Source organism: Dama dama, chromosome 30 (genome assembly GCF_033118175.1).
Source record: "Dama dama isolate Ldn47 chromosome 30, ASM3311817v1, whole genome shotgun sequence".
NCBI lineage: Eukaryota > Metazoa > Chordata > Mammalia > Artiodactyla > Cervidae > Dama > Dama dama.
In genome coordinates, this window is record NC_083710.1 from 77,191,775 (window position 1) to 77,213,022 (window position 21,248).

Consider the following 21,248-nt stretch of genomic DNA (forward strand, 5'->3'; position numbering starts at 1 on the left):
ATAACTGTAACTATTATATTCAGGGATATTTGAGAAGATGATACATTCATGAAACAAGAACAAGATGACATGAACAAGATAAAGAGACCAAAAAAAGTCCCTCAGAAATTAATATGTGTGTTTGTGTGCAAAAAAGAGAAAAGTATATTGCAACAATAGTAAAAATAATACTAATGGGAAAACATGAGCTAAATGTATTAGAGACATTAAAATCAACCCATGCATTCCAACATATGACAATTAAAAGTTTCACCAAAAGAGTGGAGACAATACAGCCAGAAAAACTAGAAAAGAACCAAGGCAAGAACATTTTTGGAGCAAATAGAAGACAAGATTCTTCCATTTAACAGTTTCCAGTGAGTGTTGACTAGGACAAATGAGTTAACATCAGAATTAGACATATCCATGTGAAATTGAGAAAATATCCTTAAAGTTTCCAGAAAAAGAGAAAATTTAGACAAAATAAAGCTGACCCCTGAAGGAGGTATCATCAGCAGCAGTGCATGCTTGAAGACAATGATATGGTGCATTTAAAGTAAAAGTGTAAGGGGAAATAGTTTTGATACCAGAATTCTAATAGCCCGTGGTTATTTTTGAAAGGTGGAGTGATGGGTTATTTCATTTTTTTGAGGGGGATATTTTTATATTCTACTCTAATTTTCTCCAGCGACTGATGCATTTTTATACTTTTAAAAATGTGAATTATTTTTAAATAAAGCAAACACAAAATACCAAATACAGCCCAATCAGTGATTAATACTGCAGGTTTATTACATAATTCCTTTCAGTTACTTTATTTCTACTGAGCAGTGGACCAAGATTATATTAGTTTTTTTTGGTGACGGTAGTTTTTGCTGCATCCTATTAAACTTATTGACAGTTTCAGCCCTTAAACTATTTTTCATTTCCATGTCCTTAAAACGTATCTGCCCTGCTCAGGACCTCAGCAGACCTTCTTATTTTACTTGTTTGTAGTTGTATCCAAAGCTTTGCATTATCCTTTTTTCAATTCTTTGTGCTCGAACAAGCCTATCATGTACGTTGTCAGCATTTTTGTGAATGCTGGTTTTTATCTTAACATATTAAACCTAAACTAATAAATCTGTTATTCCTAAAGCCAAGGAAACAACTTGAATCTTTTGCTTGTCATCCTATTATATCTGGGCCTGTGTAGGAGAGGAGGAAATATTATCCCCTGTAAGGAAGAAGAGGCCTTAATTTCCCCCTGGCTTCAAAGGGACTGCTTGTCACACTGGAAAAGGTCATTTGCAAAATCGTTTCTTTTTGGCCTAAAATAGATGACACACTTCCCCTAGAGCGAATGATTCACTCTTATTTCATTGGGTTTAATCGTTAGGCTAGATAATGACTTAATGAGTGTAAACTGGTTCCTTCTGTATGGCAAGGGCATTGGGACATCCAAGTCCCATTCAGTTCATCCAGAGAAGTAATCCCTCGAGTGGAAATTCACCCCCTGGAATGACATGGTCATGATTTAAGGGGGAATGGTTTACTCACAGTGTTGTTTTGATCATCATAATAAGCAGAACAATTTTATTTAGCTGATTTGGAAAGAAGAAACATGTTGGATAGTAATAAGCTATTTTAAATAGCTGGGTTGATCTATCAATCAAAATTACCATTGAACAAAAGAAGTACTATACTTCTTTTGTCAATTAAATTCTGGAGCCTCAGTTACCAGAGTCACAATTTTTCTATTATGACAGCCGGCATGCCGTATCATTAAAGCCAGCATTTCACTTTGTTTTCATTTCATCTACGATACTTGTGCAATTTGAGACAGGTGAAATATTAATTACTGGTCTGAAGATAAAGAGAATGACTAATCAAATAGTGTGGTAGCTCATTGAGATTCCGCATTACGTATAGACAAATCCCAATTATGGAGTTTAAGAATAAAACTAGACAAGGATGGATTTTAAATGACTCTTGGAAATGGTTAAATAAACATATTTAACTTGCCTTAGATTTCTTTTTTCTGGGCACAAAAATAAAATCCAACAGCACAGAACTCACAGAGGTGGGAAGTCAGTCAAATTTTAAGTCAGTCAAAATTTAATATTCAGAGCGTGTTCCTATATTCTGGGTACTTAGTGGACTTAAAAAGGAGTTTCCATGATCCGATTGTTTATAATTTAATGAGAAAGACAAGAAAGAGGTAAGAATTACCTGTAAGCAAAGGGAGGTGAAAAAACAATACATAGCATAGACAATGGATAGAAGGATGGATCAGGTGATGATTAGAATTCGCAGAGGACTGTATAAGGGAGATGAGAGGAACAGGAACAGACGTGGCTGCGCAGAATTTATGGAATTCAATATCCCGGTGAAATTAATTAGAGGCTGTAAAGCTTGTTCCCTCCATGTGAGTTGTGAGGAAGAATCAAGAGTTAAGAGTTGCAGATGAAACCATTAAAGAACGTGTGGTCCTTTCCTTTCAGGTTAAACGCTTTCTGCAGTCATTCCAGTGCGTGTTCAGTCGCATCCGACTCTGTGACCCCATGGACTGTAGCCCTCCAGGCTCCTCTGTCCATGGGATTTTTCAGCTCAGAATATTGGAGCGGGTTGCCATTTCCTACTCCAGGGAATCTCCCCAACCCAGGGATCAAATCCATGTCTCCTACGTTTCCTGCATTGCAGGTGGATTCTTTACCTGCTAAACCATTGGGGAAGTCCAGTGAAATGATGAACAAGGCAGCTGATAGGGATTTTTCTTCCTTTAGTCATAGTCTTTGGGCTTAAAGAATCTGCCTGTAATGCGGGAGACCCCAGTTCGATTCCTGGGTTGGGAAGATCTGCTAGAGAAGGGATAGGCTACCCACTCCGGTATTCTGGCATGGAGAATTCCACGGACTGCATAGTCCATAGGGATGCAAAGAGTCAGACACGCCTGAGCGACTCTCACTTAGGGTCTTTCAGACAGAACTTTGTATAACTCAGAGCTATCTTGAGACCTCTTTGGCTGCTAAAATGATTGAGCTAGAGGATCTTCAAGGTCCAGTCTCTTCCAGGTTTAAAACATTCATGTTTATTAGGCATATTTGCTCTCTGAATTGCTTCCATTAACATGAAATTCAAATACTGAGCATAGGCTCTGTTACCAGGAAGAGTTCCTGCTTCCAAATAGCAAAGCGTGTGTATCTTATGCGATAGCTTCCACTCAAGACTAACTTTCCTACATGATCTGTTGACACTGGCATTGCCTATCATCAAGGCTTTCCCTGGGCTCAAGAACTGTGTTTAACAAATGGCACTGAGAATTTTAGCTTTAACCCGCCAAGCAGCTCTCCTCATCTGCATTTGTTAAGGTTGTGAGAAGAGTAACCAACCTGTAATTTTCTGGTGCATCCTAATTAAAAATGGAGAATGAAAATAATGTTATGCTCTCATCAGAGGCACTTAGCCTGATTGAGCGCTTGCTTTTTGTTCAGCATAAAATTGCTGCAAATATTTTCGTATGACTAAAGTGGGAATAACAAAGAAAACGTTGCAAATTCATAGGCATCAGTGTTACCGCTACTCACTGACAATCACTCTCTCATGTTCTGTTTGCTGGATTGGCTGGGATTTCTTCCTTCACTACCGGGGCACTTCACAAAGGATGCGAGATGTCTCTTGTTATTAAAGCAAACAAACAAAAAAAACTTGACTTGAACATGTTGGTCCCAGTCCTTGTCCTCACAGTAGTTCTCAGAAGGCACTTCCAATTAGCCCTGAATATCTCAGGCAACTCCACGGTCTGTCCTGAAGCACATCAAGGTTTTATTGTTGTTGTTTAGTCACTAAGTTTTGTCCTACTCCTTTGCAACCCCAAAGACTGTCGTGGGGTTTCTCAGGCAAGAACACTGGAGTGGATTGCCATTTCCTTCTCCAGGGATCTTCCTGACCCAGGGATCCAACCCATGTCTCCTGCATTGCAGGTGGCTTCTTTACCACTGACCCACAAAATAGAGGTTCGTGGGTTATAATATCCATTGAAAAGATAGAAGGCAAGAGGAGAAGGGGGCCGCAGAGGATGTGATGGTTAGATAACATCACTGACTCAATGGACATGAGTTTGAGGAAACTCTGGGAGACACTGAAGGACAGAGGAGCCTGGCATGCTCTGCAGTCCAAGAGTCAAATGCAACTTAGCAACTGAACAACAACAACAACAAAAAATATCAGCAGACAGCAAGCTCTGTCTCTGGTCAACATTACACGTTCCATGCCAGGTATTTTCAAGACTAAACCCTAACCTGAGAGTCTTTTTGGTTCTTCATGCATAATCTAGATCTTATCTGGGAAGTTTATAGGACTCATTCCCATGCTGGCCTGTCCTAACCATCTTGCCGAGGACAGACATCAGTAGTCAGATAGGGCAAATGGATGTGGAAGTCTCAAGTGGAAAGATAATTATAGATTAATGCTATTATTTGATCCAGAGCAAAGACCAGAAGTTAAAATGATTGAATCTATTTAGAAACAGTAAGTCTCAGTTGAGGCTTCCCTGGTAGCTCTGTTGGTAAAGAATCTGCCTACAATGCGGAAGACCTGGGTTTGATTCCTGGGTCAGAAGATCCCCTGGAGAAGGAAAGGGAAGTATTCTTGTCTGGAAAATCCCATGGACAGAGGAGCCTGGCAGGCTACAGTCCAAGAGGTTGCAAAGAGTCGAACACCACTGAGTGACTAACACATACACACACAAGTCTAAATTCCTAGTTTGGTATTGAGATGTTGTTCATGAGTTGAGAGCTCTAGGGACTGGACTTATAGGCAGACTGAGTAGACCAGGTCCAGACGATCTAAAGAGTCTACCTCATGGGCCTTAGCGGAGAAGCAGCCAGGTATGTGGGAGCAGGATGGAAACTCAGAGAACTGGGACACCAGGTGTCAGGGAGCTTTAGGTCACAGGAGTGGAAGAATGAGAAATCCCCCCAAGTTCCGAAATATCTGGACCTGCAACTCAGCTTGACAGGGCACCCTGAGGTCTCTATCAGGGATGAGAGGGGAGTGCCAAGGGTCCAAATTGCCTGGAATCACATACAGGTGCCATTGGATGTTTGTTTTTTTTCCAGAAACTATTAAAGCAAATTAACTTGTTAAAAAGACTCTAATAGGGCATTGCAAAATAGACATTATTTTTAAAAGCAATTTTAGGTTCACAAAAAAATTGAGTGGAAAGTACAGAGATTGCCCATATACTCTTTGGCCCCACACAGCTCCCTCCACTATCAACATTCCCCACCGGGCTGATCCATTTATTACAACTGATGAACTTACACTGGCATATCATTATCCCCTCAAGTCCATAGTTTATATTAGGCTTCCCTCTTGGTGTGGTACCTTCCATGAGTTTCGACAACTGTATAATGTCATATATCCATGTATGCGTGTATTACAGTATCGTACTACTGCTAAGTTGCAACAGTCGTGTCTGACTCTGTGCGACCCCATAGACGTCAGCCCACCAGGCTCCTCCCTCCCTGGGATTCTCCAGGCAAGAACACTGGAGTGGGTTGCCATTTCCTTCTCCAATGCACGAAAGTGAAAAGTGAAAGTGAAGTCACTCAGTCGTGTCCGACTCTGTGTGACCCCATAAACGGCAGCCCACCAGGCTCCTCCGTCCATGGGATTTCCCAGGCAAGAGTACTGGGGTGGGTTTCCATTGCCTTCTTCACATACAGAAGAGCCTTATTATTTGCCTGTTTATCCCTCCCTCCCTTGCTAACTTGTTAGGATTTTTTAAATTGCATACGAACCAATGTAAGTATAACCTTTAGAAAGACAGAAATTGCGAAAATAATGACTTAGGTTAACTCATCTGTCAGTGTGATTCTGTACTCAGATTCTCCCAGGTGATATCATGCGTGGAATACTATGCAGCTTAGGAACTTTTCCTTGTCTAGAATCAGGAGTTCCATCAGGGTGCTGCCAAAAGATCCTAGCGCCCACTCAGTCCTCCCAGCCTCTCCCAGCTCCTTCCTCGCACCCACACCCAGATGTTGATGGCCCTTCCACAGCCCACATCTGAAACTTGAAAGTGCGTGGCTTCCAGCTCCACCCTCATGGTCCTCTCCATGACTCACGTCCTCAGGAACTCACTCTATGCATTCTCTCCAAAGCAAGCCTTTGCCTGTAGCACATGAGGAATCTGATGTGGGGGCGGGGGAAAGCAGCCTGCATGGGCTCCAACCATCACTCCAGCCCCTCTCTCCTTATACTGGAGCTCTGCACACCTACCCAGGTGGCCACGATTCATCAAATCTCCAACTGGAAACTTTTTTTCAGAATAATCCTTTGGTTCCTTTTCTTGTGGCACTTCTCACAAAATATAATGAGTCATGTGTGCATGCTAAGTCACTTTAGCCATGTCCCACTGTTTGCAACCCCATGAATTGTAGCCCACCAGGCTTCTCTGTCCATGGGATTCTCCAGGCAAGAATACTGGAGTGGGTAGCCATTCCCGTCTCCAGAGGATCTTCCTGACCCAGGGATGGAACCCAGGTCTCCAGCATTGCATGTAGATTCCTTACCACCTGAACCCCCAGGGAAGCCCTGGTATCTGGTTAGTTGTATACTTTTATTACAAGAGTTTGCCAGATCCAGACTCATCTAGAAATCCTTTTTTTTATTTTCAGAATAATCCTTTGGTTCCTTGTTTCTCATGGCACTTCCCACGAAATATAGTGAGTCGTCTTTTTTACTCTTTACAAATAAGGAAATTTACTTCTTTTTAGTGCATCTGTCCCCAAAGAGCAGAAAGGAAATGATCATGTTTCTCTTTTTCCAGGATCATTCCCCCTAGAAAGTGAGTAGATGGCCCCTGGAAGCTCTGTTGTGGTCGTGTTTACCCCCAGAGCTGGACTGAGGGGTGGAGAGTGTTGTTAGTAACCTGGGTCTTAAATCAAAAAGGCATGAAAAAAAAGAAATCTCTGAGAGCTAAAATATGAATCCAAATACAACAGCAAGGAAAATCTTATATTTACCAGGCTAAGCACTGTGTAGGTTAAAGAGCATAGGTGTTGGTTAGATGGGGTGATATTGAGTCAGGTTTTGGCAAGAACTAGTGATCAAGTAAATTTCTTCTTAGGATAGTGGGTCCATTTGGTTGAAGGGCTTTTGTTTGCCAAGGGTGAGGGCATGGGGAATGCTGTGTGTTTGGGACCAGAGTTGAAGCCTCAATAGGACAGAGATGGTTAAAATGAGCTCTGTTTGCAAGAATCCATTGTCTTCCACCATTCCATATGCAACATTCTGCCTCTCCCACAAACACATATTTCTAAAAATTTATTTATTTGAAATGAAACAAAGATGAATATTTTTAATGATAAAAGATACAACTCACAAAGAAGATAGACATCATAAACCATTAGACACCTAACAACAAAGAAACAAGATATATAAAGCAAGAAGAAATATAAAGAAAGAAAAAATATGTAATCATAGTGAGATGTATTAACATTTCTCCGAGAATATTTTATCAAGTGCAGAAAAAATAAGAATAGGGGCATCTTGAATGATGTCATTAATAAGTTAAATACAGTAGACTTATATTTAATTTATATTGATCTTATAGCCTACACAAATATATTTAAACTTTTGTATCTCATACGCTGTTATTAGATGTCCATAGGACATTCAGAAAAACTGGTGAAAAATTACTAAATTTCAAAAAGTAGAATTCTTTTTTGTGTGTCAGTTCATTTCATTCACTCAGTCGTGTCTGACTCTTTATGACCCCATGGACTGCAGCACGCCAGGCTTCCCTGTCCATCACCAACTTCCAGAGCTTTCTCAGATTCATGTCCATCAAGTTGGTGATGCCAACCAACCATCTCATCCTCTGTCATCCCCTTCTCCTCCTGCCTTCAATCTTTCCCAGCATCAGGGTCTTTTCCAAAGAGTCGGTTCTTCGCATCATACAGCCAAAGTATTGGAGTTTCAGCTTCAGCATTAGTCCTTCCAATGAATATTCAGGACTGATTTCCTTTAGAATGGATTGGTTGGATCTCCTTGCAGTCCAAGGGATTCTCAAGAGCCTTCTCCAACACCACAGTTCAAAAGCATCATTTCTTTGGCACTCAGCTTTCTTTATAGTCCAACTCTCACATCCATACATAACTCCTGGAAAAACGATAGCTTTGACTAGACAGATCTTTGTTGACAAAGTGATATCTCTGCTTTTTAATAATTAATTAATTTTTAAATTATTTAAAAAATTTTTTTCATGTGTACAAACACTTATCTTTAGAAAGTGTTTTAACACTATTAGTTTAGAGGAAATACTAATTTAGAGGAGTGACAGCTTGTTAACCTACTCAGAGCTGCCCCCATGGCTGAGTACTTCTGGCAGCAACAACAGATAATCTTCCTTCTCTCTCCCACCCTTGCCACTTACAGGCTGTGGAGAGATGCTGAACATTTCCCTCAACAGCAGTTCTCAAACTTGACTTTGCATTAGAATCACCAGGGTAGCTTAAAAAAAAAAAAACAATGATTCCTGAGTTCCACTTCAGTTCTACTGTATCAGGATCTCTAGAGATGTGACCCAGGAATCTGCAGTTTTCAAGCCTTTCGATGACACCATGATGCATCCAGGCTGAACCAAAGAGCTGATGCTGAAGAACTACTGTAGCGGGCTGTATGTAGTTCATGCCAGCGGCTCACATTGGCCATGTTTCCTCTGGCGTCTAAGTACACACACAGGGAGCCAGACCCCCTGGATACATCTTTGCACTCTGTGTCCTCAGACTCATAAAAGGTCTCTGACAGTCCCAGGGCTGGTGTCCCCATAGGAAGGATGTAGGAACGATCCAGGATTTATTTCCCTCTCCTCTCCTTTTCCCAACAGAGAGCCAAGCTAAGCAGACAGCAAAACACAAAGGAAAGTCCTCTGAATGAAAGGTCCTCTGAATGCAAAGCAGTTAATAGTGAACCATCTCAGACCCTCTATTGACCATTAATGATCTAAATGAAGCAGTGGAGTTAGTGAGGTTTGCTGATGGCATAATCAGTGTCAGTCAATAAGAGTAGCAAAGGAATAAGGGCATTGCACCATGGGTTTGAAAGTAAGGAAATCTAATGAAATAACTCCTGGGGATATTGGATTTGTGAACCTTTCAGGCAGCCTGCAGAAAAACACTAAGTGCTGGTGTCATGAGTTCAAGAAAACAGCGGTCAGAAATCACTCCAGGGCTCTTGTTTACCTGTGCCCTACTTCATAGTATATTTGTGGAAAATAAAAAGTGTTGCACTTAGAAGTCACTTTACATTTTTTCCCCATAATTATCTGAGACCAGCTAGTGACTGCATTAAGTTTCTGAAAATTATGAGACCATGTGCAAATCAGACCTCATATTTGCAGAGTGTAACATGCAATTTTCAGTAATAGTATTCTGACTTCCCAAGGCACAGTCAGTCTAATCTGAGAAGGCACCAGTCCCTTTCTCTGGCCTCTGTTAGGCTGTTTGACTGAGAAAGGTCAGAAAAATACTGATGTAGTAATATTCAATTTGCTAATATTTGCTTAAATTCAATTAGCTAATATTGCTAATACCCTTCACTTATTTTCTTATCACCAATAATACCATCCTCTCTTTTTTCCTTCTTCATATGACCCCTTCCTTCTCTACACATAGTTCAGGCTGTTTAACTGAGTAGCCTAGCAGCAGCCCTCATACGCAACCCAGAGACTGATTGTCTCTAGGGAAAAAATGGCCCAGTGGTGCGGGACCCAAGGGTCCGCATTGCTGCTGCTGCTGCCAAGTTGCTTCAGTTGTGTCTGACTCTGTGTGACCCCATAGACAGCAGCCCACCAGGCTTCCCTGCCCCTGGGATTCTCCAGGCAAGAACACTGGAGTGGGATGCCATTTCCTTTTCCAATGCGTAAAAATGAAAAGTGAAAGTGAAGTTGCTCAATCGTGTCCGACTCTTAGTGACCCCTTGGACTGCAGCCTACCAGGCTCCTCCGTCCATGGGATTTTCCAGGCAAGAGTGCTGGAGTGGGGTGCCATTGCCTTCTCCAATACCACAGTGACTGAGCTTGAATTAGGTGATTATTCCTTCCACTCATCTGCAGAGCATTGCAATCTGTTTAGCATTCCTAGGAAGATGCTATTGATAAGCCTATCAATAAGGAACAAGGGAATGGAAAGGCAGTGTTACCAAGTAAATGCTCTTCAGTTGTTGATAGGATGAAAGAAAGGATAAGAGAATAAATAATGTTTGACTACCCATTTCCCACCCTATTCCTAAATGCCATATTTTTTCTACCCCCACCCCCACCTTCCTGACGTCTGCCTCTAACTTTCTCCCTTTTTCCATCTCATACGTAGAAGCATACGTGCATGTGACCACTGTTGCTTTCGGTGAAGGCATTGTATCTTTTATTTTATTTTTAATGGGCTATAATTGCTCTACAATGCTGTGTTACTTTCCACTGTGTAAGATAATGTGTCTTATTCATCTTTGTATCCCTGGAGCCTTTTCCAGTGGTAAGCGCTACAGGCTAAATGTTCGTGATACCCCAAATTTGTTTGTTGAGGCCTTAGCCCCCAGTGTGTTGGTATTTGGAGAGAGGACCTATGGGAGTTAATTTAGGTCATGAGGGTGAAAACCTTAAGAATGGGATTTGTGCCCTTGAAAGAAGAGAAAAGAGAGAGATGGATTTCATGTAAGGATATAGCAAGAAGGCGTCGATTTGTCAGCTATGAAGAGGGTCCTTGAACAGACCCTGCTGGCACCCTGATCTCACATTTTCAGGCTCCAGAATGTTGAGAAGTAAATGTTTGTTGTTTAAGCCACCCAGTCTATGATACTTTGTGATAGCAGCCTGGGCTAAGAGAGTAAGCAATCAATAAGTGCCAGATTGATGACTCAAGGTGAAGCATTTAAAGATACTGTTTAATTCTAATATCTATGTGAAGTGGTAAATTGAAATAGCTCCATCTTCCTTATTATGATTACTATTTTGTAACATGGAAAAGACGTAAAGAAAATAATTTTGAATTCAAACAAAGGGCTCTAAGTGGCAGAGCTATATTTGAACCCGTATCTACCATCCCTGTCCTTAAAAGCCACTCTGTGCCCTTATTCAGTCACTGGGACATATGAGGGAGGCATGGTGGCTAAACCAATTCTGTTCATAGTAAGTAATTGCTCCATGCTATTAATGTCTATTGCAATGACTATTATTCTAATGTTCCCACTATATATAATTAGCCTACTAAATGTACAGTTTAACATTTTGAAAAAGGCTAAAAAGACAGCCAAAAGAAATAGGATGAAGTATTAGGCAGTGTCATTTAACAATAAATTTAGAAATTAAACCATAGTGCAGTTCCCAGCCTGAACTGGCTCCTTTCATTTGGGGGCCTGACTCAGCAGAGGTCTGCCTGCAGGCAGCTGGCCCTGGGTTATCCAGAACCCCACACTCACCAGCAAGACTTTGGGAGCACAGCCCACCCAGAGTTGGCTGCTTCAGGTTCCGGAGATGAAAGCGATAATAGTGAGCTGTATGAGGTATTGGTCTTTTGTAGGAGAGCGCAAAGAACAATGGAGACTCTCTCTGTAAACAAATGCAGAAATTAGGTGGATAACTCCTTCTTTTATTTGTTATGTAACACATATTTATTAAATACCTACTAAGCCAGGCACAGCCCCAGCCCTCAGGCTCCTTTTGCCAGGCTGACCCCACTGCATTTGGACCCCCATCATCCCTCCATCTCCTGGCAGGTGCTGTCTCCTAGGCAACCTCCCCCTCCAAATCCAAACCAAGAAACCCCTGATGAGGCCCTAGAAGTTTTCTGTGTGCAGAGAAATGCTTCCTCCATCTGTGAGAGGACCTACTGGAGAATTCTGGATGCAAGCTGAGCCTACCTGTGCCCTGGGAGACCAGGCCTAGTGAACCGTCCCAGTCCTTGAAGATGAAACAAGGGCTGTCTCAGAGTGCATGTAGCCTGCTGGATCTGGGTGAACCATGCTGGTCTCAGAACAGCACATTTCTCTTGTGCTTCTCAATGATTTAATACCTTGACTGGTCTTTTGCTGGTCTCATCAACAAAACTATAACTTTTGTCCTGAGTCTGCCCTGTATCTTAACCTGCTTCATGTGTAACGTTCCCAGTCCAAAGGGAGGTGAGCAGATTGTAGAAACTAAGCTTTTGCATACTCAATTTGGGCATCTTTCTTAGACCTTTAGCTGCACCAGTCAGTCACCTTAGGCTAACCTATTTTCCCCTTGCTTGGCCTCAACCTATATGCCCTCCTAACCCAGCCTGAACAAACTACTCTCTAAAATTCTCAGAGCCTGACCAACCAAAACATCCATCAATCATATAATGATGTGGTGAGAACAAAGTAGCTGGGCACTTGAATGACATATAATGCAGAAATTCCCAAACATATGCACAATATATTAATAAAGTGGTACGTAGTAATAGAATAATAATAAATAAACACTTTAACATTGAGATGAATCATTTTTATATGGTAAATATATGTTAATTAAGTAATTAAGTAAGTATGAAAATAGAATCTGAGTGGTTATGACAAGATGGTCCTCATCTTTGCCTGTCTTCATTCTCTCTGGCTGTTGTTACTTCGTGTCCTTCTATGAACCTTTTAGTTTCTACTTTGCATACATATATTTTTTCTCTGAACTTGTAAGAATGTCTCCTTATTAAGCTACCATCTAAAGCATCAATTAAGCACCTGCACATCCATAGGCCTTTTTTCAGGGACTGCCTTCCCACATATTTTCTATTTATGTGTCATTGCGTGTCTCCTTCCAGACTTCCCATGTGTTTCCCTGTATATTTTGTGCCACACTCTCTCTGTGGGTTTTCTTTATGACTTCATACTTTTTTATATCCCTACCTTGTGATTTTATAATCCAGATTGTGCTCATTCTAAATTTTTTTTAGTCTGAGGGATATCCCATATAAAGCATGGTTTCTAATATAGTTGCAATAGATTGAGTAGATCGATGAGTATTCTCTCTGTGAAGTTAAGATTTCTTATTCTGATTCTCTGTCCTAGTAGAATAGAAAATATATGACTTGTTAGAACTCCAGTTTTCTGGAATAACAGATGCAGTACTTACTCTTCTACAGCATATTTGTCCAAAGATGCCAGCCAGGAATGGTCTGATTTCATTTCTTGTCTATTGTGTGAACCAGTCCTGATTTTTCTCTTGTGACCTGTTGGCTGAGGGACTGTGTCAAGGCTGCCTAGATTTGTGAAAAAAAATGGCTAAATTGAACTGAATTGAACTAAGGTAAATGCTAGAGAGAATTAAACACAGTTTTAGGGCATGAACACTAAGAGATACAGATATCTGTTTCTTGACACCAGTATATCTGTAGATACTTCCTGATGTGACAGGCTTATGAGAACTTAGAACACCAATAAAGGATGAAATGGGTGAATTAGGCATCACTCGATGATTTGGAGCTATAGAAATTTGAGTTTCATGGTGATAGACTCTTAGATTAGAATTCCATATGTTGAACTCAATGAGATCTCAAACTCACCCAAGCAAAAGTCTACAGTTTCTATTAATCCAGGCTGAGGGCTGAGGTGTTGTGTGTAGTCAGACAATGAAAGAAGGAGCTAGCCACCAGGACTGCACCTAATCCTTTGGGGATGTCAAGTAGCCGTTTTTCCAGAGTATGAAATGTTGGTTTACTATCCAAATAAGTCAAGGTGACATGTTGATAAGCATTTCATATGTTGATAAGCAATTGTTGGGTAGCTTCCAAATGTCCCCCACATCTTTCTGACACTCTTTATTTAGTCAATAAAGGCTTTCCAAGAATCTGGTTCTGGGACCTCCTCTCCCTCCCCACACACCCAGGGCTCTGAAAGGATTCAGTAGGTGTGATGCAAACAATACAATGGAAATGTAAGTGACTCTAAAGAGAGAAGAGAAAGGAAACAGAAACCAAGGCTGGTGCAAACTGAATCAAATGAGATTTTTAAGAACAGTAAAGCTTCAAAGCTTATTTTCAGGAGAAATTGTCTTCAAAATGACTCCTACCGAGTAACATGAAATGAAAATCCAATTGAGGATATAAAAAGGATGAGCCAGCTTTTCTTGTTTGGTACCATAACTTCACTATTGTGAAATGTCATCTTTTTCTGTGCTAAATTTTCTTGGCCTTTTTTGGGTGTGATGTTAATGGGATATTTTCAAAGTTCCACATCTGCCCCAAGCTACAAAGAAGCATTTATAACCATAAGCTTGTAAGCCTGCTTGTTATAGAAGTTTTAAATATGGACTCTAAATATTCTACATCTTTCAAAACCATTGATCGCCGTTGATCAAATAGAATTAAACTGCTTTTGAGTCTCTTTGGATCCCCTGCATAAATACATATTGAGGGGCTGTTTTAAATGCCCATTAGATCTTAAGGTTTCTCTTTGGAGCCATTACCATTTATCATATGACTGTAAATATAGATTCAGGGATGTTTAAAACACACATTATTTACCTGGCAAGGCTTAATGGCTCCAAAAGATGCATTAGAGCCCGTTTATAACTCCTCTCCAAGAACAGATCCTGAATACCTCCCATATATGAATTTTATTTTATACCAAGAGAGGAGATTACGTGACTGAGTAATTTATCCAGTGTTTTAAATAAAATATATTTTCCGAAGCATGTGCGTTCAACAATTTTGTGACCATTTGTAAAAGTAATTTGATTCGATAGAAGCAGCCATCTGTGGTTATACTGAAAGCTCTTTAAAAGTAATAGAGGCTCAAAAGAAAAGGGAAAATTCTCTACCTTTGCAGTAAAAAACATTATTTGATTTTCTATTTTTATTAATACTTATTATTTTTAAGTTAATATACATATAAGGTTAAAATAAATATTTTGGAAAATCTGATAGTGAAACATAGATGATTCCTGGGACAGAACAAAACTCCTTAGAAAGTTCCTGTATTTAATGTACATATACTACATGAATGAAAATGTAGTATAACAAGGTAACATATAAACCAATGGATAAAGAATGGGCAAGTCAGTAAGTGATACTAGGGTAACTCGTTATCCACAAGGACAAAATTATACCCTTAGCTTACACTAGGCTCCAAAAGCTTCTATGTGGACTAAAGAAATAATGTAAAAATGAAAACCTTAAACATTGTAGAAGAAAATCTCAGAGAATATATTATGGCCTCCTGGTAGAGAGAGGTTTCTTAAGGTACAAATTCCCACAAACTTTAAAGCAAAAGATTGATAAATTAAGCTATATTAAAATGTGTAACATCTATATACAAATGTATCATATATCAAGTGGAAAGACAATCTAGAAAAAGATATCTGTAAGGTATAGCAGAGGATTAGTATCTTGAATCAGTTCAGCTCAGTTCAGTTCAGTCGCTCAGTCATGTCCGACTCTTTGCAACCCCACGGACTGCAGCACGCCAGGCCTCCCTGTCCATCACCAACTCCCGGAGTTTACCCAAGCTCATGTCCATTCAGTTGGTGATGCCATCCAACCATCTCATCTTCTGTTGTCCCCTTCTCCTGCCTTCAATCTTTCCCAGCATCAGGGTCTTTTCAAATGTGTCAGTTCTTCACAACAGGTGGCCAAAGTATTGGAGTTTCAGCTTCAGCATCAGTCCTTCCAATGAATATTCAGGACTGATTTCCTTTAAGATGGACTGATTGGATCTCCTTGCAGACCAAGGGACTCTCAAGAGTCTTTTACAACACTACAGTTCAAAAGCATCAATTCTTCAGTGCTCAGCTTTCTCTATAGTCAAATCTCACATCCATACATGACTACTGGAAAAACCATAGCTTTTGACTAGACGGACCTTTGTTGGCAAGGTAATGTTTCTGCTTCTTAATATGCTGTCTAGGTAGGTCATAACTTTTCTTCAAAGAAATAAACATCTTTTAATTCATGGCAGCAGTTACCATCTGCAGTGATTTTGGAGCTGCAAAAAATAAAGTCTATCACTGTTTCCACTGTTTCCCCATCTATTTGCCATGAAGTGATGGGACCAGATACCATGATCTTGTTTTCTGAATGTTGAGTTTTAAGCCAGCTTTCTCAATCTCCTCTTTCACTTCCATCAAGAGGCTCTTTAGTTCTTCTTTGCTTTCTGCCATAAGTGTGGTGTCATCTGTATATCGGAGGTTATTGATATTTCTCCCAGCAATCTTAATTCCAGCTTGTGCTTCATCCAGCCCAGCATTTCTCATGATGTACTCTGCATATAAGTTAAATAAGCAGGGTGACAATATACAACCTTGACAGACTGCTTTCCCAATTTGGAACCAGTCTGTTGTTCCATGTCCAGTTCTAACTATTGCTTCCTGACCTGCATACAGATTTCCCAGGAGCCAGGTCAGGTAGTCTGGTATTCCCATCTCTTGAAAAATTTTCCACTATTTGTTGTGATCCACACAGTCAAAGGCTTTAGCATAGTCAATAAAGCAGAAATAGATTTTTTCTGGAACTCTCTTGCTTTTTCAATGATCCAACAGATGTTGGTAATCTGATCTCTGGTTCCTCTGCCTTTTCTAAATCCAGCTTGAACGTCTGGAAGTTCATGATTCACATATTGCTGAAGCCTGGCTTGGAGAATTTTGAGCATTACTTTACTAGGGGCTTCCCTGGTGGCTCAGAGGGTAAAGTGTCTGCCTGAAATGAAGGAGACTCGGGTTCAGTCCCTGGGTTGGGAAGATCCCCTGGAGAAGGGAATGGCAACCCACTCCAGTACTCTTGCCTGGAGAATCCCATGGACAGAGGAGCCTGGTGGGCTACAGTCCATGGGGTCTCAGAGAGTCAGACATGACTGAGCAACTACACTTCACTTCACTCTACTAGCATGTGTGATGAGTGCAACTGTGTGGTAATTTGAGCATTCTTTGACATTGCCTTTTTTGGGATTGGAATGAAACCTGACCTTTTCCAGTCTTGTGGCCACTGCTGAGTTTTCCAAATTTGCTGGCATATTGACTGAAGCACTTTCACAGCATCATCTTTTAGGATTTGAAATAACTCAACTGGAATTCCATCACCTCCACTAGCTTTGTTTATAGTGATGCTTCCTAAGGCCCACTTTCACATTCCAGGATATCTGGCTCTAGGTGAATGATCACACCATCATGATTAACTGAATCATGAAGATCTTTTTTGTACAGTTCTTCTGTGTATTCTTGTCACCTCTTCTTAATATCTTCTGCTTCTATTAGGTCCATACCATTTCTGTTCTTTAATGTGCCCATCTTTGCATGAAAGTTAGCCTTGGTGTCTCTAATTTTCTTGAAGAAATCTCTAATCTTTCCCATTCTATTGTTTTCCTCTATTTCTTTGCATTGATTGCTGAGGAAGGCTTTCTTATCTCTCCTTGCTATTCTTAGAACTCTCCATTCAAATGGGTATATCTTTCCTTTTCTCCTTTGCCTTTTGCTTCTCTTCTTTTCTCAGCTATTTGTAAGCCCTCCTCAGACTATTTTGCCTTTTTGCATTTATTTTTCTTGGGGATGGTCTTGATCCCTGTTTCCTGTACAGTGTCACAAACCTCCATCCGTAGTTCTTCAGGCATTCTGTCTATCATATCTAATCCCTTGAATTTATTTGTCACTTCCACTGTATAATCATAAGGGATTTGATTTAGGTCATGCCTGAATGGTCTAGTGGTTTTCCCTTCTTTCTTCAATTTAAGTCTGAATTTGGCAATAAGGAGTTTATAATCTGAGCCACAGTCAGCTCCCGGTCTTGTTTTTGCTGACTGTATAGAGCTTCTCCATATTTGGCTGCAAATAATATAATCAATCTGATTTCGGTGTTGACCATCTGGTGATGTCCATGTGTAGAGTCTTCTCTTGTGTTGTTGGAAGAGGGTGCTTGTTATGACCAGTGCATTCTCTTGGCAACACTCTGTTAGCCTTTGCCCCGCTTCATTCTGTACTCCAAGGCCAAATTTGCCTGTTATTTCAGGTGTTTCTTGGCTTCCTACTTTTGCATTCCAGTCCCCTATAATGAAAAGGACATCTTTTTTGGGTGTTAGTTCTAGAAGGTCTAGTAAGCCTTCATAGAACCATTCAACTTCAGCTTCTTCAGCATTACTGGTTGGGGCACAGACTTGTATTACTGTGATATTGAATGGTTTGCCTTGGAAATGAACAGAGATCATTCTGTCATTTTTGAAATTGCATCCAAGTACTGCATTTTGGACTCTTTTGTTGACCATGATGGCTACTTCATTTCTTCTAAGGGATTCTTGCCCCCAGTAGTAGATATAATGGTCATCTGAGTTAAATTCACCCATTCCAGTCCATTTTAATTCACTGATTCCTAAATTGTCAATGTTCACTCTTGCCATATCCTGTTTGACCACTTCCAGTTTGCCTGATTCATGGACCTAACATTCCAGGTTCCTATGCAATATTGTTCTTTACAGCATTGAACTTTACTTCTGTCACCAGTCACTTCCATAACTAGGTGTTGTTTTTGCTTTAGCTCTGTCTCTTCATTCTTTCTGGAGTTATTACTCCACTGATCTCCAGTAGCATATTGGGCACCTACTGACATTGTGAGATCACCTTTCAGTGTCCTTTCTTTTTGCCTTTTCATACTGTTCATGGGGGTTCTCAAGGCAAGAATACTGAAGTGGTTTGCCATTCCCGTTTGCAGTAGACCACAATTTGTCATAACTCTCCATCATGACCTGTCCATCTTGGGTGGCTCTACATGGCATGGCTTATAGTTTCATTGAGTTAGACAAGGCTGTGATCCATGTGATTAGATTGGCTAGTTTTCAGTGATTGTGGTTTTCAGCCTGTCTGCCTTCTGATGAAGAAGGATAAGAGGCTTATGGAAGCTTCCTGATGGGAGAGACTGAGGGGTAAACTTGGTCTTGTCCTGATGGGCTGGGCCATTCTCAGTAAATCTTTAATCCAATTTTCTGTTGATGGGCGTGGCTGTGTTCCCTCCCTATTATTTGACCTGAAGCCAAACTCTGGTACAGGTAATGAAGATAAAGGCAACCTCCTTTAAAACGTCCCATGCAGGGACTGCTGCCCTCAGTGCCCCTAACCCTGCAGCAGGCCACTGCCGACCCCCACCTCCACCAGAGACTCCTGGACACTCACAGCAAGTCTGGGTCAGTCTCTTGTGGGGTCACTGCTCCTTTCTCCTGGGTCCTGGTGTCCACAAGGTTCTGTTTGTGCCCTCCAAGAGTCTGTTTCCCCAGTCCTGTGTAAGTTCTGGTGGCTCTATGCTGGGTTAATGGCAACCTCCTCCAAGAGCACTTATGCCAGGGTTGGCCAAAAGTTCATTTGGGTCTTTTTGTAACATGTTATGGAAACACCTGAATAAACTTTTTGGTCAACCCAACAGATCACTTCTACATATTACCAAGGGGGGAAAATGTAATTGAAAGGTTAAGGTAGAATACTCACAAAGAGGAAACCCAATGTCTGACAGACATGCCAAAATATGCTGCTTCTCACTAATGACCAGGCCAAGGCAAAATGAAGCAAAGTAATGCCATTTCACTTTATCAAGTACACAAAATTAAAATGTTTGAAAATGCCAAGATTTGGAAAGATTATGGAGCAATAAGAATATTCATGCATTGCAGGTGGAAATTTTAATCAGCATCATTTGATGTATTAATTTGGCAAGAGGTGAAAATGTTGAGGGAGTGCATTCTCTACTCTCTAGGGACTCACTTTGAGCTACACAGCCCAGAACAGCCCTCACATGTGTGCACCAACACGCAAGTGGATTTACAAGGATATTCATGATTGCTCCTAATGGTGAGGATTTGGAAACAGACCTACTGTCCATTGGTGAAAGGAGTAATTTGAAAATTGTACAGCAGTCATAAAAAGAAAAGGGTCGTTTGATAAATATACTAAATAGCAAAAACAAACATCTAGAATGGTGTAGATCATGGAAAACATGGGTACATCTTTAACAAGTAATGTTGAAGAAAAAATGGTAAGCTGGAAATCTAAAGTTTAAACGCATATAAAATAGCACTGGGTATGCTATGGATTTATTCATATGAAGCGAAAAACAAAACATTCAGGGAAGTAAAATCCTAACCTCCAATTAGTTTTTAACTCTAGGGAGGGAGGGTAGATGATGGGTTAGGGAGGTCCATCAGGTTCTTTTATTGTATTTTATTTCTTTTTAATTAAACACTTTCCAAACACTTTTTAAATAAGAAATCTGAAGCACATGTGGGAATATACTAAATTTGATAAAACTGGGTTTACTGTGATGTTTATTCTATTATTATCTATTTGTATAAATTGAACTATTTATAATTAAAACACACACACACAATGGTTCTTTTCCAGATTTCCTTCCATGCCTTGCGCCTCTTCCCAGAGGCAACCGTTATTAACTACCATTAGCTATTTCTTCTAGCCATTATTGCCCTATCTCTAGTTAAGATTAAAATCCTATCAGTTGAAACATTACCTATTTCCCATCATGAAAGTTAATGATTGTACTAACTTATACCACTTCCTACCTTCCCTCCACAATTTTTAAATATAATTGTATCAAGATGTATAGTTTCTTCATTAGTTCATACTGAGTTTTAAGAAATAATATTATATTTAAATCTTACACTTCTTATTACGTCAATTACAGGCAGTGTTTCTTGCTCTGCTTTCTAAGATGGATTCTTCTTACTGTTTTCCTCCCCTTCCACCTTTTGAGACTTTATCTTTTGTGCTTTAACATTATTCAGATTGATAACATCTGCATTCTTTTTCATAATCATAATTAAATCTCCATGTTTTGTCTCTGAGCTAATTCTAAAAGATCAAAATCAATAAGAAATATTTTTATTATTATGATTATTTTATGTGGTTTAAAATAGATCCAAACAGTGAATCATAGTTTTATTTCCTGTCTCAGATTGCTTTTTGCTTTTTCTGGAAAATTTAATTGCCTTTATTTCTTGAATTAGCTACTGTTATTATGTCTGTAAATTATTCAAATGTTCCATAATATCAAGCATTCCATTTGAGGGGCTGATATGACTCGGAAAGATTTTTTAAGAAAAGGGGAATCTGGACAGATGACTACAATAGCCTACTAGATATCTAAAGCCTACTACTTGAAAGCATAACCTGTAATTGTTAAATGACATGTTAAATGAATTCTTGAATCTTTGACTTAATATTAAACTAAGGTTAAAATCTTTCTGGAGGAAATAGCAGCCAAGAACATAATGTAAATTCTGTATCTAGTAATAAC

At 40.0% G+C, this 21,248-nt stretch overlaps 1 protein-coding gene across 1 annotated transcript in view; it reads left to right on the forward strand.

The window, feature by feature from the left end:
• HS6ST3 (heparan sulfate 6-O-sulfotransferase 3) overlaps window positions 1-21,248 on the forward strand; it is a 697,920-nt gene that overhangs the window by 561,715 nt on the left and 114,957 nt on the right. The gene's annotated exons all lie outside the window — the stretch shown is intronic.